The sequence below is a fragment of the Mytilus galloprovincialis genome, chromosome 11, assembly GCF_965363235.1.
Source record: "Mytilus galloprovincialis chromosome 11, xbMytGall1.hap1.1, whole genome shotgun sequence".
In the NCBI taxonomy this organism is placed as follows: Eukaryota; Metazoa; Mollusca; class Bivalvia; order Mytilida; family Mytilidae; genus Mytilus; species Mytilus galloprovincialis.
The window spans coordinates 5,805,759-5,833,345 of record NC_134848.1 but is presented as its reverse complement, the minus strand read 5'-3'; the positions used below and the strand labels follow the sequence as shown (position 1 = coordinate 5,833,345).

At 31.7% G+C, this 27,587-nt stretch overlaps 1 protein-coding gene and 1 long non-coding RNA gene across 2 annotated transcripts in view; both read left to right on the top strand.

The window, feature by feature from the left end:
* LOC143051535 (uncharacterized) overlaps nt 1-27,587 on the top strand; it is a 342,484-nt gene that overhangs the window by 133,023 nt on the left and 181,874 nt on the right. The gene's annotated exons all lie outside the window — the stretch shown is intronic.
* LOC143051564 (uncharacterized) overlaps nt 10,797-27,587 on the top strand; it is a 32,519-nt gene continuing 15,728 nt past the window's right edge. The window contains exon 1 of the long non-coding RNA XR_012970833.1: nt 10,797-10,883. This is a non-coding gene — a long non-coding RNA (uncharacterized LOC143051564). The remainder of the gene's footprint in view (nt 10,884-27,587) is intronic.

The following is a 27,587-nucleotide window of genomic DNA, read 5'->3' as shown; positions in this document are numbered from 1 at the left end:
GTATTTTATTGTTTACTCCATATATAACATGATTTAATATGGTATATATCTTGTAGTAGTATGTTTTTTATTGTTTCTGTTAAATAATAATCAAAACTTATATAGACTGGAGGATTTAGAGCTGGTCATATTGTATTTAAATAGCTGTGTGGACCTCTATAGGATTCATAATATACCTTGATTCTATTGAAGACTCAAACAGACCAGCAGCTGTATAACAACACATTGTATTCCATACCTCAGAACTATGACGATCAAGCATCTGTCCAGCAGCAGTACATGATGTAAATTATTGTTGAAGGCCGTACGGTGACCAATAGTTGTAAATTTCTGTATCATTTGGTCTCTTGCGGAGAGTTGTCTCATTGGCAATCATACTTCATCCTCTTTTTCATATAAATAAACTAAAAATCTGTCCAGCAGATATTTCTTGGTCTTTATCATCATTATCATAAAGTATTATTATACAGAAATTATACATACATTGTACCATACATTATATGTACAATATAATAATTAATATAGGCTTAGATCTGCATGGTGAAACTCTGGATCTGGTTCACAACCTACAATGTAGTTCTGCATGGTGAAACTCTGGGTCTGGTTCACAACCTACAATGTAGATCTGCATGGTGAAACTCTGGATCTGGTTCACAACCTACAATATAGGTCTGCATGGTGAAACTCTGGATCTGGTTCACAACCTACAATGTAGATCTACATGGTGAAACTCTGGATCTGGTTCACAACCTACAATGTAGATCTACATGGTGAAACTCTGGATCTGGTTCACAACCTACAATGTAGATCTGCATGGTGAAACTCTGGATCTGGTTCACAAACTACAATGTAGATCTGCATGGTGAAACTCTGGATCTGGTTCACAACCTACAATACAGATCTGCATGGTGAAACTCTGGATCTGGTTCACAGCCTACAATGTAGATCTGCATGATGAAACTCTGGATCTGGTTCACAACCAACAATGCAGATCTGCATGGTGAAACTCTGGATCTGGTTCACAATCTACAATGTAGATCTGCATGGTGAAACTCTGGATCTGGTTCACAACCCACAATGTAGATCTGCATGGTGAAACTCTGGATCTGGTTCACAACCTACAATGTAGATCTGCATGGTGAAACTCTGGATCTGGTTCACAACCTACAATGTAGATCTGCCTGTTGGAACTCTTGATCTGGTTCACAACCTACAATGTAGATCTGCATGGTGAAACTCTGGATCTGATTCACAACCTACAATGTAGATCTGCATGGTGAAACTCTGGATCTGGTTCACAACCTACAATGTAGATCTGCATGGTGAAACTCTGGATCTGGTTCACAACCTACAATGTAGATCTGCAGTGTTGTCCTCAGCTTCATCTTCAGATGCTGATATTGGCCTTTTCTGTGGGAGTAGGTGTTTAAAGAATTCCCTCTGTGGTGTTATTTGTTTAGACCAGTTAAATATTGAAGGAACACTCAGGTTTTGGGGTCTTTCTGACAGGAGACTATTTAAAATCAGTGGATTTAACATTCCTTGAGCATACTACTGTTTGATCACTAATCTGAAATTAAACAGTTTTATGATTGGTATTCATTAATCCTATATAATTGAGTTACATTTAAGGAATAACAGTACTGTAGTTGAAGAGTTGCCACCGTCAATTGGCGATTTGACGGTCGTAAATGCAGTTTTACTGGCGACGCGTAGCGTCTGATATACACGTATGTTAGGGTTTTATTTCAGAAGGTTTTTCAATTATTATAATTATGAGTTAAAATGATTTAATATAAAAAGATGCTGGATAAAAAAAAAAAAATATTAGTTTGAATTGGATTAAATTTCCAACTTATATCATTATGGAATATAATTATATAAAACCATATGAAATGCATGTTTTTTTAATGGTAAATCACTATAGAACTCAATCAGACTAAAAAAATGGAAATATATTGTTTTCAATTAGTGGTTATAGGTGGCAGGTACCAGTTTTGGTGTACCAGAACAATTGTGTCACATGCAGATATTTTGTTATAGTTAAGCATTGAGTATATAATTGCATCATGTAGACTGAAAAACTAAATGAATGTAAATATTCTAGGCTATTGGACTACACAAGTAAGAAGTTGCATACACAGTTTGGGGATTTCCTTTGGTCCAATCAGAAGTCAAAATGGTGGTCTCCTCACTTGACGGCATCCAATCAAAGTGGGGGGGGGGGGGATTCATTTTAATGCAAACAAAAATATCTTGAGATTTTGATGGTAAGGATACAATCGGATAAGGCTCTAATTCACTGAATATCCTTTATCTCTTGAAATTTGCCTAAAATTCTTGTTGGCTTTTAGCAGGATCCTGCAAGTGAGAATTAGATTGGTATCAGAGCATCACATTTTTTGCCTTATTTGCAATGCATTTATAAATTTTAAAATCTCCATGCTGGACAGACACCCAAATTTAAAGGTTTTCTATATATTTACATAAGCACGCACACATCTTAGTTCCTTGAAACCTTACATTTTATTTGTATATAAGCTTGAATGAATTTTCAAGAAAATAAATCATAAATCAAGGAAATTTTAAAGATTTATTGTAAAATAACTGGTTTCTGCCACCTAAGGGAGCTACCATTTGATTTTTAGAGAGGTAGGATGAAAACTTTTGTTCTGCATTTTTGTTTAGTTGCAATCTCTGTCCTGCCTATTTATTTTTCACCCTATTCGGTCCTGCCTTTTTTATTAATTTATCCTGACTTTTTTACATGAATTGTCATCCTGTCTTTTTTTTACCAAGTTGCTCATCCTGCTTTTTTTTAACCCAAAACTCCTGTCCTGCCTTTTTTAAATATCATTCTAGCCACACACCCCCCCCCCCCCCTCCCCTAAAAATCAAATGGTAGCTCCCTAATAACACTTGTTAGATTTTTTCACGGTATCTTATACAATTTAACTAGCTGGAGGATAAGTTCTATTCAGACAAAAAATAACAGCTTTTTCTGAAACAGTTTTTATAATTAATCATTTACTGCGAGACGTTTATTGCCAAGTTTTCAGCGCCCGGGTTGGCAAAATTATTACGATTGACATACTTGGGAAGGATAGCTACGGATGATTCCGACAACAAATATAGGCGTGTTATACACTACTGTAAAGATAAATCAATTTGGATTTACGATATAACAAGTTTAAGTGGGGTTGATAGCCTAGAAGCGGCATATAACGGAATTTCGTCACCGCCTGACATTTTTTTTAAATGCAAGTTAAGTTAAGATATTTAGTTAACGAAATCAGAGATCTATATTTTAATTAGATTGTTCAGCTGTGTCCGCCTGTAGCCCCCTGTTTCTTTAGTGTTTTTTTTTTATAGAAATAGCATTGTGTCCGGCTGTGTCCAGCGTGTCCAGCTTTAGCCACCGGTTTTTATAAGTTTTATATATAAATAACGTTGTGTCCACTTAATTGTGTCCGCCTGAAGCCCCCTGTATGTAACAGTCATAAGTTCTGAATTCAGTTTTTATATAGAAATTGCACTGTGTTCACTTGTGTCCGCCTGTAGCCCCCTGTTTTTTTTTTTTTTTTTTTTTTTTAAGTTTTATATATAGCACTGGGTCCAGCTGTGTCTGCCTGTAGCCACAAGTTTCTATACGTTTTATATAGAAATAACATTGTGTCCACTTGTGTCCGCCTGTAGCCCTCTGTTTTTTTTTTTTTTTTTTTTTTTTAAAGTTTTATATATAGCACTGGGTCCAGCTGTGTCTGCCTGTAGCCACAAGTTTCTATACGTTTTATATAGAAATAACAGTGTGTCCACTTGTGTCCGCCTGTAGCCCTCTGTTTTTTTTTTTTTTGTTTTTTTTTAAGTTTTATATATAGCACTGGGTACAGCTGTGTCTGCCTGTAGCCACAAGTTTCTATACGTTTTATATAGAAATAACAGTGTGTCCACTGTTTCTATAAGTTTAATATAGCACTGAATCCAGTTCTGTTCACTATTTAATATCTAATTTTTATATATAGATATAAGATTGTGTTCAGATCAGTACTGATTTGTTTAAACCATGGTGGCGGATCCAGCCATTTTAAAAAGGGGGGTTCCCAACCCAGAGTAAAGGGGGTTTTAACTATATGCTCCCATTCAAATGCATTGATCGGCCAAAATAAAAGGGGGGGGGGGTGTTCCAACCGCCGTAACCCCCCTCCCCTGGATCCGCCACTGTACCATACATACGTTCCTCTGTATCCCCGGACACAATGTTGATCTCCCAATTATTCTATATTCTATATACCCCATCCACACTGTAAAAAGTAAAAGTAAAGTAAAGTAATCTTTATTTAAAGTCGGGTTGCATATATACACAATAACAATGAACATGAGCTCTTAAGAGCTCTTTAAACCGACTGATATTAATAAACAAATAAAATTGAGAATGGAAATGGGGAATGTGTCAAAGAGACAACAACCCGACCATAGAAAAAAACAACAGCAGAAGGTCACCAACAGGTCATCAATGTAGCGAGAAATTCCCGTATACATGTAATAACATGATTTACTTCTTTTTAAATTGGAAAAATATGGCCTTAGTCCATCTGCTCTGGAATTTCTCAAAAGCTATCTGACTGCATGCAAGAAAACAGTGTGTAAAAATAGGCCAGAGTACTAGTCAAATGCAAGAAAGGTGTTCCTCAGGGATCTATACTAGGCCCTGTATTATTTAATGTATTCATAAATGATATTTTTCTTTCTGTCAAACACTGTGATTTTATATAACAATGCTGATGGTGACACCCTCTCAAAAACAGGTACTACTTTTGAATCAGTTATTCAACCCTTAGAGGAAGATAGTAATTCCCTAATATCATGGTTCTCTTTCAACAAAATGCAGGCAAACCCAGAAAAATTCCTAGCAATTTTCATAGGTAAAAAAACACACACTCAAAATATTGTTTTAAACCTAAATGGATTCAATATAAAATGTGACGACGAAGTGAAACTTTTCGGTGTAACAATAGACTTTAAACTGGATTTCAACACTCACATTTCAAATATTTGGAAAAAAGCTGCACGACAACTAAACGTTCTAAAAAGAATTGGCACTCATCTCACCAGAATCTCTTAACTCACAATATACCACTCATTTATCATGTCAAACCTCAGCTACTGTCCTCTTACATGGCACTTCTGCAGTGAACAAAACACAAAGAAAATAGAAAAAATTCAAGAAAGAGCACTCAGATTTATTTATGACGACTACACAAATTCTTACGATACACTTTTTGCACAGTCTAATTATGTAAGCTACCAGCACTAAAAATCAGAAGATTGAGAACCATGGCATTAGAGACATATAAAATTATTGATAAATCAAGTCCAGAATTCCTACATAATTTAGTAAATATTAAAGAAAATTCATGTAACTTCAGGTACAAAGCATAGCAGATATATCACGGCCAAAAAACAATGATGGTAAGAAAAGCTTTAGTTATAAGGCAGCAAAACTCTGGAACTCCTTGCCTCAAGGAGCTTATCAACTTTTGGTCAGTTCAAAATTTTTATCTCCACCTGGTGTTTTTCAGAAAAATGTACATGCAGTTCTTGTAAATAATGTACTTACTTGCTGCCCCATAACTTGATCTCGAAGCCTGCTGTTTGGTTTTTTTTTGTTTTTCTATGTTTTATCTTTTTGCAGTTATTTTTACTTTATTTATTTAGCAATTTATTTCTTTTGCTTATGCATTACAGAGGCGTAGCACCCTAACTTATATTGGTACGGCAGAAAATTATGATGGGTCGCGAGGGGTTTGGGGGCCGCATAAGGCCCTCGAGAAAATTTTGATAAATAGTGCAAAATCCTGCATTCTGGCGATCTCCAGACACTTAAATTTCGTTCCCGAAAACCCTAGTTTTATGGGCAACAATTTGTATATGACTCTTGTTTTTAAAAAATCAAAATATAAAACTTTTGTAAAAAAAACTTGAATCTGCATTTTGACGATCTTCTGACATTTAAATTTCGTTCCTAAAAAAATGTCCTTATCAAAATTCCTCAGTTACAACGACCAAGCAATAAACATGACAGATAACCATCAGAATTACTCATATAATATCAAATAAGGGTAAGACACACGACGAATCTATGACACTGCGAACAAATCTATTTTCATCGTGAATATAGTTACACCGCAATAACGATCAATGAGTTCATGATCATATGACAAATGAATGATAGAACTGCTAAAACATTAATATAGTAGAAACAGAACAATGTTCAAACAACTTAGAAGAAACAAAGTTAGAACATTTCCAGCTGATCAAGAGAAGGCCGACATCCAAATTCACAAGTCATTTGTAAAGGCATCGTGATTACAGATTAGTTTTTATATATATATATATATATATATATATATATATTGTGTTACCAATACTGCTGGTGATCCGATGGATAAATCTTTTGTAGAGTTTTCACTGGTTCAGACGTACTTATATATTCTAAACATCAACCCAACAATGCTAGATCTGTAAATTTGGGCTAACAAATTTTTTGTTCTTCCCTCACCAAGTTTCAATTTGATATATCATGGCACAAAATCACATTATACTATGATAGGCGAGCTAGACCACTCGACCACCTTGGCTCTTATCAAAAGTAAAAAAACTAGAAAATATGCAACTTGAAGCGGCTAGGATAGTTACTGGCGGTACTAAATTGGCATCCATAATCAAATTAATGAAATTATACAACGAAACAGGATGGGAGTTACTATCAGAACTTTAGACGTAATTAACATGAAATGTTTCACAATAAGACCCCTGATTATTTAAGTGATATTATCCCTCAACTATTGTTTAATATTCATAGTTATGACACAAGACGAACAAATGACACGCAACATATAAAGTGTAGAACAGCATTTTATCAGAAATCTTTTCTTCCATCAGTTATTCGATCCTGGAATGTTTTCCGGACGATATCAGATTAGGTCCATCTAAGTTTACACTTAAACGTTACCTTTCTCAAAACGTAAGTAAAATACCAAATTATTAGTTTTATGTAGACAGGAAAGGACAAACACTTCATGCCAGACTTCAGATGGATTTCAGTAATCTAAACGAACATTTATTTATGAGAAATCTTGAAAAAATTAAAAACTGTACTAGTGGTAGAATGGAGAGCAGTAAGCATTTTCTTCTCGAGTGTACTTCCTTGTTCGAAAACGTACGATAGAAACTATTTCGTTCCCATACAATATACAAACACTCATGTTTGGCAAAATAACCTCAGTCAAGAGGAAAATCTACTCGTGTTTAAACAAGTTCAACAATTTAAAGTAGATTCAACGCGATTTGGCATATAGCGTCTTTCATGGTTAGGATCGTGATTGGGTGAGACAGTCTCGACAAAGTCCTGAAAACAGCCCAACCGGTACATGTATAGCAAATATCAGACTAAAAAAAAACCCCACTTTTTCACTTGCAGTTATTTGATTTTTAATTATGACAGGGAGACAGATTAATGTATTTCTGTATTTATATGTATATGACATGTATGTACATGTTTTTTTAAAATGTAGTATGTTTTAAGTAAAGGTATTGTTTTAAAAGAAAAAAACCCAGGTATTTCAGGGGGAAAAGTTGGTAACCGGGAAAAAATACATAAGAGTTAGATGCGTTCAGGGAATATAATGGAATAACATTTTCTTAAAGCATTAAACGGGTTTGTAACCCGTCGAAGATCAGCCATGGGGCTTCAGTGATTAAAATTTAAAAAAAAGTCACTGAGGCTAGGACTGGTCTATCATTATGTACTTTATTTTTAAGGATCATGCAAAGGTTGGCACGTCTACTAGTTGATTGCTGGATTTATATCCACGGCGTATATTCGTACAACTTGCTTTCAGATTTTGGCGTGTTCGGGAACGCTAGAGATACTTTTAGAATTTGTTTTATATCACACAGCAGTTTGTAGATTTGTACAGTGTAAAACTCCAAAATTACGAGAAATGATATACAACCAAGTGCCACTCGAAACTTTTGAACATTTGGTCTTTTTTTTATATAAATTTCACAATAACTGTTAAATGAAGAAACAATCGTAATTTTCCAATAAAAAAGTGTTAAATTACAAGAGAAAATTACTTGCATTCAGTTTTTTCGATTATTTTGTTCAAAATGCAACATATACTTTGCACACACTATTTAAAATCTTTAAAGGAAAACAAAAAGCCCTGTGTACAAAGCACATTAGCAAATTTGAAAGACACGATCACAAAAATTTACCATAGCACAATATCACAATGGCGGGATGTACAAGTACTGAGCCACGTCAAATAGATATAACAAAAAAATGACTTTAACAGATAAAGTGTGTATGGTGTTGTTGAAGTTGGTTTGTATTCCCATCGGCTTGATGCCTAGAAGCAGAATGTGCAGTTTAACAATATGCAGATCGATTATTTGTCTCTGTCGCGGATAGATCAGCACGCAACAAGATTGGGACAACTCGTTTATAATTCAATCATGACAACTTAAACTTTATGGTGCATGGATACAAAGTAACTGACAATATTTTTGTTGCAAAATATAAAATAACTAAAATACCGAACTCCGCTGAGGAACATTCAAAACGAAAATACCGTTATCAAATGATGGTAAATTCAAGAGCTGAAAGACATCAAAAGAATGGATAACAACTTTCATATACAAGGTCCTGGCTTGGTACAGGTATTTTCTTATGTAGAAAATGATGGACAAAAACAGGTTTTATAGCTACCTCAACTTTTATCTTGTATGACAGTCGCACAAAATTCCATGCTTGCCGCACAACGTTTGTTTCTCCATTTGAGAGTACTAACTTTTGTTATTCCATGCCATTTGTGTTTAAACCAGAACAGTTGTAGAAGGCAGTAACATGCTATTGAAAGTACTATCATAATGACTGTTCATGACCATGATCAATTATAATCTTTTGTAAGTTAAAAAAATTCGTACTTTGATTAATACAGGGCAATGTTTCATAACTCGTTACCGTATATACTACTTATACGAGTTATCAAACTTTGCTAAGTATTAATGAATGTATACCGTTTATTGCTATGACTTATACATGGGCTTTTCTACCATTATCCTTTTCTGTAAAATCTTTATTTTCTTTATTCTCAATGAAAAACCTTGGTGTTTTTATATTTTTTATATAAATTTTAGGTACGGCATGCCGTACCAACGAACATTATTGGTACGGCGAGTGCCGTACCTGCCGTACCGGCTGCTACGCCCCTGCATTACGTTTGCTATTGCTGCATGCAGTCTTTTGTTTGTGATTATAGTGTTTTATTCTGCATGTGCTACTCCGATATAAATACTATGTGCTACTCCTATATAAATACTATGTGCTACTCCGATATAAATACTATGTGCTACTCCGATATAAATACTATGTGCTACTCCGATATAAATGCTATGTGCTACTATATGTGCTGATATTTGACATTTGTTTTAATATATAACTTGCTTTACTTTTATTCTGCATGTGCTATCTATGTATTAATAATGAAAAATTTTGTCCTGCATTTTTTTTTAGCTGTAATCTCTGTCCTGCCTTTTTATTTTTCACTCTAATCGGTCCTGCCTTCTTTTTTTTTTTAGTTTATCCTGACTTTTTTTGCCTAAATTGTCGTCCTGACTTTTTTTTTAGCAAGTGTCACATCCTGACTTTTTTTTTACTAAAAACTCCTGTCCTGCCTATTTTTTTCAAATTTCATCCTAGCCCTCCCCCGAAGCCCCCCCCCACCCCATAAAAATCAAATGGTATAGCTTCCTAAGACTTTTGTATGCGGAAGTGAAACTTTCTGCATTTCCAAAGGAAACAGGCTAGTTGTTATTTATTGAATTAAAGCCACCAAGAAAATTTAAGTGCACATGCCTGTGTTCGCATACAAGTTGAACTTGTACATAAAAATGTACTATTCCACAAAAAAAAAACATTGTCAATTGACTTAAAAGTTTCTGAAATTATATGTGTCACAAAGTTGACGAAGGAAATTGTGACTCTTTGTACTGAATTACATGCATGCAGGGACAGATCCAGCCATTTTTAAAAGGGGTCCCAAACTAGGATAAAGGGGGGTCCAACTATATGTCCCCATTTAAATACATTGATCGTCCGAAAAAAGGGGGGCTGGATCCGCCACTCGGTTGCATGTGTCACAAAGGTGAATCAGTTTGTAGATACGACACCCCTCCCCCAATTCCAGACCCTCACTGAGGTGACGAAGGAAAAGATCCGCCTGTTTGGGAAATGTTAGCGTTCAGTCAATATTCATTGGCAAATTTATGTGAATCAGTGGCTCCATTTGCAGATTTGCCGGTGACTTAATTTTTTTTATAGACTCATCATAAAACAATGAAATTTTGTCAATATCATTTTAAGACAACTCGGACCAATTTTTAAGACAATTAAATAAAAAAAATGTTGGGACGTTTTTATATAAAAAAATCTATATATATATACCGGGAAAAAATATTTATTATTTATTTGGCGATCAAACGGGAGGCCGAGTCTTACGTCCTCTACGCCCCCTTTTCCCCCTTAGAATCAACCACTGAGAAGCGTTCTTAAATGAGGCCAATCAGTGTTTCACATTGTTCCGAGGTGTCTTTGAAATTGTATTGACCTTAAATGGGCCCAATCAATGTTTCAAACTGGTCAGATCGTTCAATCTAATCCGAGTTTTTTTAAAACTGGTCCGAGTTTTCCTGGTCCGACTTGTCCCAATCCCGTCATTCGGTGTCTCGTTTTGACATTTGAAGCTTCCTGTTCTCAATTCTCAAACTACAGACAATTATTTTTAACCAAGAAGATGTCATTTCAATGACTTTAAATGGTAAGTTTTGAATATTTCTGTTATATCTGACTCAAGTGAAGAAATGACATAGGCCGTACTCATTTTATCTCATTTAAAAAAATATTTATTTACATTTTGAACACAGCAACAGGTCTATGGACACATTTCCGGGTTTCCATATCTCTTTTTCTTTGCATTTGGACGAAACTTTCTAAATGATGACTGAGAAGAAATGTTCAATTGAACGTTTAACTGAGTATTTTTATTTTCTTTAAGGTTAAAGTATTTATAAAACCAAATTTGAAAGTTAAAAGACAGTAAAACTTAATGCCGTTGAAAAGTTTTTAGACACCAGGCGGCGCTGATGTTTGCCATTTTTTTTTGTGGCAAGTATTTTTTTTTGTAAAAAGCTTGTCTTGAACCTTTCATTAAGACTTATAAATGCATTTAGAATTAAAATTGTGCTTACAATGTAAAAAGGGTCAGAAATTAGTCCAAATACATGTAACGTAACGGTACCCAAATTGCACTGAGTACCCAAATTGCACCTATTAAGCCAAAATAGTTAAAATAATCTTACAAGATTTCCTAGAGACCGTAAACAATTTGTATTTTTATGATTTGATACTATGCACATCTTTCAACATAGGTCAAACTATTTAGATATGCACAAAACGTTCACAGTATTTATCAACAGGTGAAGTGTTTACTGAAAAAGCAAAATGTATACTGTCTTTTACGTCATCAAAACGTCATCTTTTTAAAATGATCAAATACAATATGTTACTAGTCTCCATTTAAAAAAAATAAAGAGTAAGCATGGACTAATATCTAATTGTTCAAAATATTTGAAGAAATTAAACAAAAGCTCTGTTATCAGAATTTTGACAGTGCAAATTTAAGCATGGATGCAATTTGGGTACTCCTCATTTCAGAATCATTGATGGTTTGGAGGTCAGTTTAGACCAATTTTCTTATGATTCCGTATGGATTCAGGGATGATTCCACTATATAGTTTAGGGCCGCTTAACGGCCCTTAAATCGGCCAGCGGCCCCCCAAAAAATGTTTGTAAATAGAAATTCCCAATTCAGGAAAATAAAACAAAAATCGATATTTCCGGAAAAGTTTCCGTCACCTATTACAGCAACTATAATTTTTCATAGTTTGTCGTCAACACGTAAAATCCGGATAAGAATGCTGACTATGATCGCATTAACAACACTTTAATTATGTCAACATGAGGTAAACAATTTTGGCGGCTGGATTTAATTGAATTTAAAATATTATCGGAGTATTTGGTCTCGTAAAAGTAGATCGCTCAGCATTGCTCAACAGGTTGATCAAAAATATGCTTTTTGTCAAAGTGGGTGTCAAAACAGACCTGGGCAAAGAGCTAATTCAAATTATTTCATTTTATATTTTGCACTTTTTTCTGCAAAAGACAGAAGTTTGAGCGTTTTTGAAAATAAGTTGATGATAGACCATTCATGAAATGAGACCCCCCCCCCCTAAAATACGATGTCATCATTATGGAACTGTTTCCACTGGTTCAATTTCTTTAAATATCTTGTCAATTAAGTATGTATGTATATATACTTTTGTAATTGCTTTTCTGAATTCGACAATTGGCCAGTTCTATTTGAAATACATTTAAATCAAGGTAATTTTATAAAGATGATTTTGTTGAAAAAATACCCAATGGATGATTTTTTTTCACTGGTTAATATGGCAAGCCGTTTTGCTATTTAATCTAACTTCAAGATATCTCCTAAACTTTATAAGATGGTGAATTTGAAATTATCCCTTCGTAAATTTTACGGACGCCATCACGAGTTGGTTGACCGTTATGGAATAACCGTTTCACAAATGATATCGGATATGTTCCTTACGTCGTAACTACAATCCCCTTCCCTTTCATTAATATGACCTACCGAATTAGACTATTTCCCGGATTTGTAATCACATATTAAGCAACACGACGGGTGCCACATGTGGAGCAGGATCTGCTTACCCTTCCGGAGCACCTGAGATCACCCCTAGTTTTTGGTGGGGTTTGTGTTGTTAATTCTTCAGTTTTCTATGTTGTGTCGTGTGTACTATTGTTTTTCTGTTTGTCTTTTTACATTTTTAGCCATGGCGTTGTCAGTTTGCTTTAGATTTATGAGTTTGACTGTCCCTTTGGTATCTTTCGTCCCTCTTCTATATAATAGTTCATTAGATATTTGATATAGTTTGAAAGATAAACTAACTATATAAGATATCTTATAAACTAACTATATAAGATATCTTATAAACTAACTATATAAGATATCTTATAAACTAACTATATACATGATATAAGATATCTTGTATAAAGTATATTTGTAAGATATCTTATATAAAGTATATGTAACATATATATTTTAAAATCGATATTAGATATCTTCTATATTATATAAGATATCTATTTTATATAAGATATCTTATAAAAAATAGTATTTATGATATCTTATATATTATAAGAAATATTATTAGAGATATCGTATATAAATTACAAGATATTTCATACAATTTTCTTAATATGATATCCAATAAACTATATAAGATATCTTATACAAAACATATTTATAAGATATTTCATATACTTTAAGATATCTTAAATAAGTCTTATATATTATATGAGATATCTTATATATTACATAAGATATCTTATATATTATGAGATAATTTGAAATTCGAATAAATAGCTAAACGGCTTGCCATAGGTTTATGTTAGCTGGTACTTGTGGTATATATGTTTTTGTAATAGGCCTCGTTTACCAAATTTAAGATAAAGTGCATCATATGCAATGATATTCATGTATTACAACTTCCATGGTCTGAATCCAATAATTTTTTCAATCAGTGTACAGGTGAAATTAACTTAATATTCATTTTCCGTTTTTACAGGAAAATGATATTATTTCGTCTTAGATTGTATGCATAAAAAATTCCCAATTGGTATAAACATTCCCAATTTGATATTCAAGGGACCCATTTGAAAACACCTGGAATCATCCCTGGTTTCAAAAGATATAAAAATGATCCAAATAATTTTAAAGTTCTCTCGTTATGTTGCTTTAAATATCTATCAGTTACATTTTTATAGTATATACACTTTTGTAATTGATTTTCTGAATTCAACAAAATTGGCCAGTTCAATTTGAAATCCATTTGAATCAAGGTGAGTTTATAGAGATGATCTGTTGAAAAAATACCCAATGGATGATTTTTTTCAGTGATTAGTATGGCAAGCCGTTTTGCTATTTAATCTTATTCAAAACTTTATAAGATATCTTATATAATAGTCCATTATCAGGGATGATTCCACTCTATAGTTTAGGGCCGCTTGGCGGCCCTAAAATCGGCCAGCGGCCCCAAAAAAAACCACTTGTGAATGTAAATTCCCAATTCATGAAAATAAAATAAAAATCGGTATTTCCGGAAAAGTTTAGGACTTTATTCGTTATAGGTTGAAAAATATAGGCAAAATATAGATGTTTATGAAGTGTCCTATATTTTGACTTTAGTGGACGATTTGATTATGTCAATTTGTGGTAAACAATTTTAGCAGCCGGATTCAATTGATTAAAATGTTATGGGATTATTTGATTTATTTATTTATGAAATTTACAATTTTCCAAATAATTTTAAAGTTCTCTGGTCAATTGCTTTGAATATCTTATCTATTAAGTATATAAACTTTTGTAATTGTCTTTCTGAATACGACAATGGACCAGTTCAATTTGAAATCCATTTTAATCAAGGTAAACTTATAAAGATGACCTGTTGAAAATATACCAAATGAATGATTTTTTTTCATTGGTTTATATGGCAAGCCATTTTGCTATTTAATTCAATTTCAAGATATCTTAAACACTTTATAAGATATCTTGTATAGTTTATAAGATATTATATGAAACATCTTATAGATTATTTTACAAAATCCTCAATAACTCAAAAATAAAATTTTGAATCATCACCAAAAAGTATACAGATCTTTAGATTAATGTAACAAAGAAGTGTGTTAAGTTTTAAGCAATAATCATAAATCGTTTTTTTGACATTTGTATAACATAATACGTCCCGTCAAAATTTTGACGGGCGTATAAAAAAGGAAGAGAAACCTTTTTTTTTCATCAGGGGCCTCGTTTGCCAAGAAGTCCCAAGTAGTTCTTCTACAGTAAACACTAGACAGTCAACACTGAGGGTTTGAGGGCAAACTCCGCCTGTCCTGGGGTTTTCGACTCCAATATTAATTGATTAGGACTGTCAGTTTTCCTATCAAATGTGTGTGGTTTTCTCTGGGCACTCCGGCTCCCTCTACCAATATTAACTGGGCGCTATGAAATAGCCGAAATGTGGCGCTTAAAGGTGAAGTTAAAACATCAACAATCAATCCATCATTTTTTCTTATTTTGAAACTACGATGATTGTACAAAGTGTTTAATTTATCAACTTTTATGTAACTTCAGGTCAGATGGCGGATTCTGTTTTTTTTTGTTTTTTGGGGGGGAAAAAGGGGGGGGGGGGGTCAAATTGGCTGTTCATCCTTGAATTGGAGAACGAAACGTTTTTAGTCTCGCTACACTCGTTGATATTTTTTAATTTTATAGAATACATGTCACATCCCTTTCAAAATTCAGGAAACACCCCTAAAGGTAAGGATAGATTTGAACTGTGCAGTATATCTGAGGTAGTTAATGCACACCTTAGCTGTGTATTATTCAGATTATAGCACAGTAAGAACAAAGAGATTTTACCCATGTCATGTGTTAAGATATCTTATATAATTTTCTTTATAAGATATCCAATAAACTATATAAGATATCTTAGTAACTATATAAGATATCTTGTAAATTCATGAAATTATAAAAGATATTTATAAGATATCTCATATACTTTATGAGATCTCTAATAAACTTATGAGATATTTTATATAATATACATGTATAAGATATCACATATAATATATAAGACATCTTATGTAAATGAAATTATAGAAGATATCTTATATAAATATGGACCATAATTTGCTATTGGGCTCCGTTTCCTATAACTATAGAAAAGTGATAAAATGTGAATTACTGTAAGAAAAGTTGTAACTACATCTAAAGATGCCATTATTTTTATCAACATACAAGTGTATGCTACTCTTCCCTAGAAATTTTTTTTAAAATATACGAATTTCAAAGATTCTACAACCGTATTTTTGTGTCGTTTCTCGCGTTACTTTTTGCTTCCGAAGAGCATAACGCGGACTGATTTATAGATAATTGTCACCGGCAATTTCGTAACTTTTGCTTTCAAATAACAAAGAACATCGACCAATAAGAATAGTGAGAAGAAAATGCCGAGAACTATAAGTATTTATGTAGCAGATGTAAGAACAGTGGCGTGATTTTTGTGTCCGATTTCGTAACGCAATTTTTAGATGACGTAATCTGCTTTGTTGTAATAGAATTCTTAAAAACAATATGCAAATATGAACTCTCGCGAGATGTTCAAACAGGTAAATCTGAGATGATTTACATTCTTGTTTTGATCTTCGTAATAATTAAGTAAGAAAATTACGTTATCGTTATGCGTTACATTTCACACGAAACAGAAGTCCAGTTATTTATTAAAATTGTTTTTGTCCTTAAGTTCTAATCATTTCCGGTCATACGTGAAACATGTGACTAACATGTGATAACGCCATTACGGCTGGATGTACGAAATACTAGGTCTAAACATTGTTTTTGTTTCCAACGGGATGTTAGCAAACATAATCTGTAGACTTGTTTCGTCTTGTTTAAAAGAGGAAAATACAATTGTCAAAGAGATTGCTCCGGTGGTCTGTTATTTTTCCTATGTGCATAATGTTACATACGATCCTGTGTGAAAATAAATGCCCAATGACTAGAACACACTTCGTTTCCCGATAATGACCTGAAGAGTCCTTGGAAAAATCAATCGAAATTACGTCTCTTATCATTGTACCAATGCTCGTTGGATTGATTTAACTTCAGCAGTAAATATTACTGGATATTTGGTCCGAGTACACAGTTATTTCGTAGTGCATTTCTTTTAGACAATAAATGAAAATTAAAAAAAACCCACCTGCGCTTTCTCAATAATATTTTTACAGTGTGTTGTACTACTTTTGGGACAAATTATATCAAAATTATAGAAAACTTCATCAGCTCTAACTCAAAATATGGACAATCTTATGTTAAGGGGGTCTTGAAATCTTTTGACAGCTTCCAAAGTGCTAATTTTTGACCTTTTTCAGCTGGACCTAATCACTACTTTACATTAATATTTATGACCCAACTTTTTTTACAGTGTCATTTCACCCCCCAACTTGCTATATGAGGCATAAAACATGGAGAAATAAATTTGGAAGGGGTATAACAAAAATTGGCAAGTAACACACTGTCCACACTAAGGACTATATTCGTGGACAACGAAAATCAAAGGACGATAACTGTGTACTCGGACCTAATAGGATAGAAAAAGTTGACCAATCTTAATAAAACTTGGTATGACTAAAGCTTAATATATTACAAGACTGCTTACAAAGTTTCATAGCAATAGGATATATATTATAGACAATATGATTAATTCTATATTCAACTTTGCGTGTTAAATTTAGACGTTAAAATTGAGAAATTTCAACTATCAACATTTGGGGCTTATAAAATTTAAATATTGCAAAAAAATACTTTTAAAATGCCTTAATATATAATATATCATGTATTTAAAGCAATAGAGTACTCATTTGTTATATCAGACTTAGCATAATTTTTCAAAAGTCAAATTTATATGAGCCTGTGCCTAAAAATGGAGGTTTTCCAATGAAGCGGGCCTTACATGAAGATGTAATATTTTCCAGCAATTTTAAGTTTGTGAAGCTTTTTGATTATAAATAATCCTTACATATGTACTTAATGTACTTTAAATGGAAAGAAAACTTACAAATAACATATCATATTAGTTTAAAAGGGTCTTAGGCTAAGTAAGACTAAAATTAATTTAGGGTCAATTTAGGCCGTAGCACATATTTACATTTAAAAATGCATATTGAAGCTATAGGAAATAAAAATTTGTGTCTTTTCTATCATTTCTATACTCAGGTGACATGATACAATAAATCTGAGCACAAAAAGGCTCTTACATTCAACTTTTTTAGTAGACAGTATGGTCTGATACAAAGATTTTTCACTTTTTAGTGAAAAACTTGCATGCAATTTTAGTCTCAACAGGCTTATATTTGAACCACATGCTATCCTACAGAGGTAAAGAAAGATATTATGTGAAATGAAACAGGTACAAAAGACATTGTTAAGTGCTTTTTATACAAATTTATTGAGGTATTTATTATGGACTTCAACTTTTATGTGCCATGCTCCTCACATTTAACTTGATCCAAACAGGGCGTTAGACGAGGGTCATTTATACAACACATTTTGCTCATATTTTCTGAGATAATCTTCTTCTCTGTAGATTCAGAGTTCACAAATGAGTAATAAAACTGGATTAAAGCATAGAAACACAAAAATTGACACATGAAAACATGTCAGATAGAAAGTCAGAATGCCACTTATGCATCAAAATTGAAAAAGCTATGAAATGCTTATTTTGACCATATAATGCCAAAATTGGTCATTTTTGCAGAAATTCTATCAAATAAAAGTTTAAATCCTTTAGTTTTATGCTATTTGACAAATTGGCACCATCAAATCATTCAGGGAAGTTGCCAAAGTACAGATTCTATATTTCCTGATTTCACCTCTTAGGTCCGAGTACACAGTTATTTCGTAGTGCATTTCTTTTAGACAATAAATGAAAATTAAAAAAAACCCACCTGCGCTTTCTCAATAATATTTTTACAGTGTGTTGTACTACTTTTGGGACAAACTATATCAAAATTATAGAAAACTTCATCAGCTCTAACTCAAAATATGGACAATCTTATGTTAAGGGGGTCTTGAAATCTTTTGACAGCTTCCAAAGTGCTAATTTTTGACCTTTTTCAGCTGGACCTAATCACTACTTTACATTAATATTTATGACCCAACTTTTTTTACAGTGTCATTTCACCCCCCAACTTGCTATATGAGGCATAAAACATGGAGAAATAAATTTGGAAGGGGTATAACAAAAATTGGCAAGTAACACACTGTCCACACTAAGGACTATATTCGTGGACAACGAAAATCAAAGGACGATAACTGTGTACTCGGACCATTTTAGGTGAATAAATATAATTTAATAAAAAATACATGTTAATATACCGTTACACTTGGAATGTACAAAGTTGGAATCTTTGTCACAGTTTTTAATTGATATTTTTTATTCATGTTCTGCAAACACTTATCAGAAACGCAATAAACTTGTCAAAGGAGAAGTAAACTTTTACCTTGCATGACTTGAAAGGAAGTACTTTATTGATTTTAGCCCACTAAAGTAGGTTAAAATGTGGAAACCATGTAGATGGTGTACAGGTCACAAGTATCACATTGTGCCTATTTTAATGATTTTAATTCCAAGTTAAAAGTGTTTTTTTTTACTGGATTTAAAGAATGTTACATTGCCAATGATTGGAATAAATTGTATATACATGTAACTGGAATATCAAAACCAAATATAAATACATTTTTTTGGCTTAAACATCAAGATACAAAGATTATGGTATCCTGTATCAATGAAGAAAATATGGAAAATTCTGAATAAATTGTACTAATTGATTTCAAAACAAGCACATATTTAGGAGTTTGATAATACTGTTACATTTAAGATGGATTTTAAGAAAAAGTATACTGTTCAGATTATTTTAAGCCGATTTTGCAATAAAATAAAACTAAAAAAATGCTTTCGGTTTCTTATGGTTTCCTGTCAGGTTTAAAAAAAACTTTAATATAACATTGAAAATAGATTTTAAATATTAACATGAAGCAAGTAACACTAGTAATGGTGTTTATTTATGCCTTTTGAATTATATTGTGCAAAATAAAGAAAATTAAAAACCAATTGTTCAGAGAACAATTGAAGGTCTTTTCACCAGTGAATATCTATTTTGATATTAAAATATTAAAAATCAGTCTAAAATGTCAATTCCTATGGCTTTATGATGTATAGATATGAATTTTAAGCAAAGGTCATAATCTAGAACGTCAAATTTACCTATGACCTTGACCTCAATTTCAAGGTCACAAACTGAGGATCTCAAATCAAAAGACCCTAGGTCTCTAACATGTATGGTAAATAAGTTATATCACTTTACGCATAATTTTAGATATGATAGGGGTTAAAACTCCCGTTTATTGACTACGCACCCTTTCAACCAAAATTATGAAGTTACGACATGTCGCAACTAACAATTTAGTAAAAATAATTTGTCGATATCTTATAAGGTTAATGAAAATAAGTGAAAATAAGCCAAAAACAAAAATTTAGAATATGACCTTGACCTTTGACCTTGACCTCAATATCAAGGTCACAAACTGAGGATCTCAAATCAAAAGACCCTAGGTCTCTAATATGTATGGTAAATAAGTTATATCACTTAACGCATAATTTTAGCAATGATAGGGCTAAAACTCCCATTATTGTCTACGCACCCTTTCAACCAAAATTATTATGTTACGACATGTCGCAACTAACAATTTAGTAAAAATAATTTGTCGATATCTTATAAGGTTAATGAAAATGAGTGAAAATAAGACAAATTCAAAAATTAGAATATGACCTTGACCTTTGACCTTGACCTAATTTTCATTTTTTTGGACCAAGGACCTCAAATCAAAAGATCCTAGGTCTCTATCACTTATGGTTTATAAGATAGAAATGCATATCACTTATATCAGATGCATAAGGGGAAATAACTCTCATATGGAGCGGTCATATTGCTTCGGTCAAAATAGGACAAATCATGCAAAGGATATAACGAGCAATTTTGTAAAATAAATTTGTCGTTATCTTTTACGGTTGCAAAGGAGTTGTGAGCACAAGGAAAACAGTGTATGGGGAGATAACTCCTACAAAGAAAAGTATTCGGTTACGCAGGATAAATTTCAAAAGCACATAAACTGTTCGATATCATATACCAAATATCAAAGCGACATATTGCGAAACAAATGTTTATCGCAAGAACAAAATTAGGCGGAAGAAAAAAAAAAAAAAAAAATAATCAGAAGAAAAACAATAGGTCTTTCCACAGAAAAGTGGAAAGACCTAATAAAGATTGGTTTCCTGTTTGGTTTCATGTCACGTAAACGGTGAATCAAAATGTATTAATTTTTTCTCGAAAAACTCAATTGTTCCATTCATACTATTCTAACACCAACACAACCCACAAAATAAAAGTTAAAATTTTAGAACTTATAAAAAAGGATACAAAAAGAAACCAAAGGCCAAATACCAAATTATGGTCCATATATATAAAATGAGATATCTTATATATTACATGAGATATCTTGACATTTGATTAATAGTAAAACGGCTTGCCATAGATTTATGTTAGATGGTATATATGTTTATGTACTATATGTAATATGCCTAGGTTACTTCGAAGTAAGGCGTCAAAGAAAACAAAATATAATAGCCTTTCAAGACGTCATAATTATTTGGACTAGTGCAGCATGTGCAATAATATTCATGTAATACAACTTCCCTGGTCCCAATCCAATAACTTTCAAGTAATTTGGTGATCATATCTATGAGATCAGAATCATAAATATCATAATCAGTAGCCCATCCATAATTATTCAAAATGTTACAACTTCTTAAATCAGTGTAGAGGTTAAACTTGATATACATTTTCCGTTTTTACAGGAAAATGATATGATTTCGTCTTAGATTTTATGCATAAAAAATTCCCAATTGGGATAAAATTCCCAATTTGATGTTCAAGGGACCCATTTGAAAACACCTGGAATCATCCCTGATTATATTTCTTATATAGTTTGTAAGATATCTTATAAAGTTTATAAGATATCTTATATAGTTCATGAGATATCTTACATAATTTATGAGATATCTTATATAGTTTATAAGATATCTTATTTGGTTTATAAGATATCTTATATAGTTTATAAGATATCTTATATAGTTTATAAGATATCTTATATAGTTTATAATATATCTTATATAGTTTATAAGATATCTCATAACTTTCTTTATCAGATATCTTATAAATTATATAAGCTATCTTGTAAACTATGTGTTATATCTTATAAACTATATACGAAATCTTATATAAAGTATATTTATAAGATATCTTATATACTATGTAAGATATCTTATAATCGATATTAAATATCTTCTTAATTATATAAGATATCTATTTTGTATAAGATATCTAATAAAAAAGATAATTTAAGATATCTTATATATGATATAAGATATATTATTAGAGATATCGTATATAAATTATAAGATATTTCATATAATTTATAAGATATCGTATATAATTTTCTTAATATGATATCAAATAAACTATACAAGATATCTTATATAAAAATATAAGATATTTCATAGTCTTTATGAGATTTCTTATAAACTCTAGAAGTTAACTTATAAAGTATCTAAGATATCTAAGTATAAAGTATATAAGATAACTTATAAAGTATATAAGATATCTTTTAAAATATATAACATATCTTATAAAGTTTACAAGGTATATTATAAAGAATATAGCATATCTTATTAAGTATATAATATATCTTATAATTATATCTGATATCTAATAAAGTTTATAAGATATCTTATAAATTATATAAGATATCTTATAAAGTATATATGATATCTTATGAAGTATATAAGATATCTAATAAAGTTTTAAACTTTTATTAGATATCTTATTAAATATATACATGATATATGATATCTCATATAATATAATACATATCATATAGTATATGATATATGATATAATATATAAGATAGCTTTTAAAAATAAAATAATATAAGTTATTTCATATATTGAATGAGATAGCTTAGGCCAGGGTTTTTTAATTTGTTGGTTTACGGATTTTACCCATGAAAAAGTCGGGTCGGTCGGTCGGGAAAAAAAAAGAAAAAAAATATTTTTCAAGACAGAAAAATATGTTCGATGACGGACGGACAACGACAAAATTAAATCATCATTTCACAAACATTAAAAACAGATTCGCGTAGCTCTTAATCAATTCCAGAAAACTTGGTGAATTATGATCTTCAAGCACGAAAACTGATAAAGAAAAAAAATGTAAAAACGTCGTACGAAAATAAGTTTCAACACACGTGTCAAAAAACGTAATAGACTCGTCAACTGGAAAAACGAGAATATCGGGTTAATCTGTTGTCATGCATTCCCATTTTTTATCCAAATGGACGATATTTTTTTATTATCTATGAAACAAGAAAATTCCAAATGATTATTTAATATTCAATACTTTAACTTGACGTCTTCCACCTGTCCACATTTGGACAACTCTATTTCTATCAGATGATGCATCTTACGGACTGATGACAAATACGGGAAACGAACTTATTGTGTAATTGGTTTTCAACACAGGTTTCGTTTCGCAAAATTATTTGCGCAAACGACATTTCAAGGTCAGTTATAATTGATTATTTTTAGAAACGTAAACTGGAAGTTTTATTTTTTTCCCTACATAAATCAGTGTTATCAATGTTGTTAGTGATAAATGCATTTCATTTCATAAAAAAACAGAATATTTTAATTATTTTTCAGGGATAATGCACTTGTTAGGGTCGGCGGAAATAAAAAAGCATGAAAAAGTGATTTTATTTTTATTCTGGAAATCGGCAAAATCGGGTCGGCGGATCCGTAAACCATCAAATTAAAAAATCGTGGCCTTATATATTATAAATAAAGGCAACAGTAGTATACCGCTGTTCAAAACTCATAAATCCATGGACAAAAAACAAAATCGGGGTAACAAACCAAAACCGAGCGAAACGCATTAAATATAACAGATATCTTATATAAATCTTATATATGATATAATATATCTTATATATTATGAGATAATTTGAAATTCGAATGAATAGCCAAACTGCTTGCTTTAGGTTTATGTTAGCTGGTATATATATTTTGGTAATATGCCTCGTTTACCAAAGTTAAGGTAGATCACCAGCATATATTTTTTGAGACAGAATTTTTTTATAATTTGCCAAAATGAAGATTTTACTATGCTCTTTTCAAAAATTAAATAAAAAGTATGGGTCACCGTGCTATTTTTCAAGCTATGAGTCGTTGGAAATTGCAAAAATTTGGTTAGTTTGTTCATGAAAAAACACATTAGTGTGCATAAAAAAAATTCTAAGAGATAGAATTTTGAAATAAATTGTGAGAAGAAAGATTTCATAATATGTCTTAAGAAAATTTACATTTATAAGTTGGATTAAGGCATGCTACTGTGATGCCTCTAGTGCAGTGTTAAACAACGGATATATTTCAGATTTTTTTTCATTGAAAAGAGGGGTTCGTCAAGGGGATCCTCTGTCTCCTTATCTATTTATTTTAGTTTTGGAACTACTCAGTGCAGCTATTAAAAATGACCCTGATGTTGCTGGAGTAACTATTAATGACTCAGAATTTTTATTGAGTCAATATGCTGATGATTCTTCCCTTGTCCTGGATGGTGACCAAAAGTCTCTAAATCAATGTCTAGATTTGTTTGATAAATTTTCAGAATGTGCTGGACTCAGGTGTAATGTTGACAAAACTGAGGCCATATGGATTGGGTCAAAAAAGGGTAGTATGGAAAAACTTTTACCAGAAAAAAATCTTGTTTGGAACCTTTCTGGGAGGTTCAAACTATTAGGAATATGGTTTGAGCTTGCTAAAAGGGATAAGACTCTATGTAATTTTACAGCCAAGATAAACAGTATCAAGTCACTTCTTAATACTTGGGCTTATAGAGAACTAACATATATTGGGAGGGTGGTGGTGATTAAAACTTTAGCACTTCCCATTCTGGTTCAAGTTCTGACTGTCCTCCCTAACCCCCCAGATGGGGTTTTGAAGGAGATTCAAAATATATTTTTCAATTTTTTATGGAAAGGAAAACCAGATAAAGTGAAAAGAACAGTGGTTATGTCCGAACACTGTGATGGCGGTCTTAAGATGCCTAATATTTACTATTTTTGTTATAGCGTTAAAATGTCTTGGCTGTATAAATTACTAGACCCCCAAAATTACTCTCCTTGGAAAGTGTTGCTGCTTAGTTATATACAAAAATTTGGGGGGGACAAAATTTTACATTTAAGTAAGGAAGGATTGCTTTATTTAGCAAAAAAAGTCAATCCCTTTTGGCATGATATCCTGGTTAATTTTTCAAAATTGAAAAATAAACTGAAAGTTGAAAACAACACCGATATTCTGTCCCAGTCCATATGGCTAAATCCAAACATCAAAATGGATGGCAAGATGATTTTGAAGGGTAAATATATTGAAAATTGCATATTTTTCATCAATGATCTGGTATCAGATAATAATACATTATTCTCATATGAAGAATTTGCGAAAAAGTATAATTTCAATACTAATTTTGTAGAGTTTTATGGTATTTTAAGTGCTATTCCAAATATATGGAAAAGTAGGATAGTAGGTAGTTCTAAACTTGATAATATTGAAAATAAATTAGTAGATAAAGTTAAAAAAGAACCTAAGTCTTGTAAATTTTTCTATAATTTATTTATGGAGGATAATAAAGTATTATCTCTTTCTTCCCGTAACAAATGGGAAATAGACTTAAATTTACAGATTGACGATTGGAATGCTATTTATTCCATGCCCTTCATTATAACCAAAAATTCGTTTTTACAAAATTTTCAATTTAAGATTGTTCATAGGATTTTACCATGTAATTCCTTTTTATATAAATGTAAATTAAAAGAAACTGAACTATGTACATGATGTACATTTTGTTCAGAAGTTAAAGAAAATATTTTTCACATTTTTTGGGAATGTAATGTAACACAAAACTTCTGGTTATCCATTATAGATTGGATTAGAAATTATGAAATCTTCTTGCCTTTTAGTGCAAAAGAGGTCATTTTAGGTGTGTCTGAGGATTCTGTCAACAGTAAAACAGTTAATAATATCTTGTTGTTATTTAAATACTATATATACAAATGTAGATGTAAGAGTGTATTGCCCACAAAATATGGTGGGATAGAATATTTAAAGTATTGGATTACAATAGAAAAATACTCTGTATGTTTCTTAACCCCTACACAAAAAATAAAAATGGATCAGAAGTGGCAATTGTTAGAAGCAGCATTTAATTGACAAAATCAATTGTAATATTTATATCTTGTTATACCATTATGATTTAATCGATCTGATAAGTATTAATTAACTTTTTATACCTTGTGTCTAATACTGTATTATGTAATTTCACATGTTTCATCTTGAAAAATAAAATAATTACAAAAAAATGTCTTAAGAAAACAAAAGGAAACATGGTGTCACCGAGCTTGTTTTCTTGCTACAAGTAAAAATAAAAAATTTCCCTATTAACCCAGTGTAAATTTTGTACTAAAAGAGTAATTTCCCTTAAATGGCTCATTTGAAAAAAAAAGATTTTAAAACCAAAAAAATGATATTTGGTAAAATATTTTGTATAATACCATTAATTAACAAGTTTTCTTTAAATAGAAAAAAAACAGTCTAACCATTGAATTGCAAATCTGTCTCCAAACTTGCAGATTTAAGCAAATAACTAGACCGATTTTGTACTGTTATTGTACACTCCAAGATGGCGGTATACCATGAATCTACCTTAAGATGATAGTGCATCATGTGCAATGATGATCATGTATTACAACTTCCCTGGTCTGAATCCAATAACTTCTTCAATCAGTGTACATGGTTAAACTTTAAATTATACATTTTCCGTTTTTACAGGAAAAGGATATTATTTCGTCTTATATTGTATGCCTAAAAAATTCCCAATTGGGATGAAAATTCCCAATTTGATGTTCAAGGGACCCATTTGAAAACACCTGGAATCATCCCTGGGATTAACAATCAAATTAGTCATGTTAGTGTTCCTATATAATAAAGAAGGATACGGCTACAAAATAAACACAGAATGGAATTTTTTTTCTTTATCATAAAAAAATGTAGGTGAAAAAACTGTCAAAATAGGTGCAATTTGGGTACCGTCACGTTAAGGCCAAATAAAAATATATGTGGTTCCAGTTACCCTACCGTCACTACTATTTCAGCTTAAGGAAGCTGGCTGTCATGTTTTGGAATTTTGGTCAGATTTTCAGGCATCCTCTGGTTTTATCCGTTGGAATGCATAAACAAATTTTGCCCGATAACCCCCATTTTTCTTTTTATAATTCTTTTACATGTACATGATGTGTAGTTTTAAAGCTGTCTGTTTAACATGTTTAAGTCTTTTAAAATTTTAATTACTTTTTAATAGTTTTTGAAGACTTTAACTTGTCAATAATAAAGCTATGAAAAGTCAAGAGAAAATATTTTCCCGCCAAAATTTCAATGGCTTATATATCGAAAACGAGCACAGCGACCTATATATTTTTTATGCTCTATGGATTCTTTTATTAATCCCCTATCAACATGATCAATATAAACTAAGCTTTTGAAAAGTTAATTACTATGAAACTGAGAAGCGAACTCCCTTAAAAATAGCCTACCCTAAAGATTTATTGACATTTTTCATTAAGCACTGTTAAAGTCAGAATGTTGCGCCCAT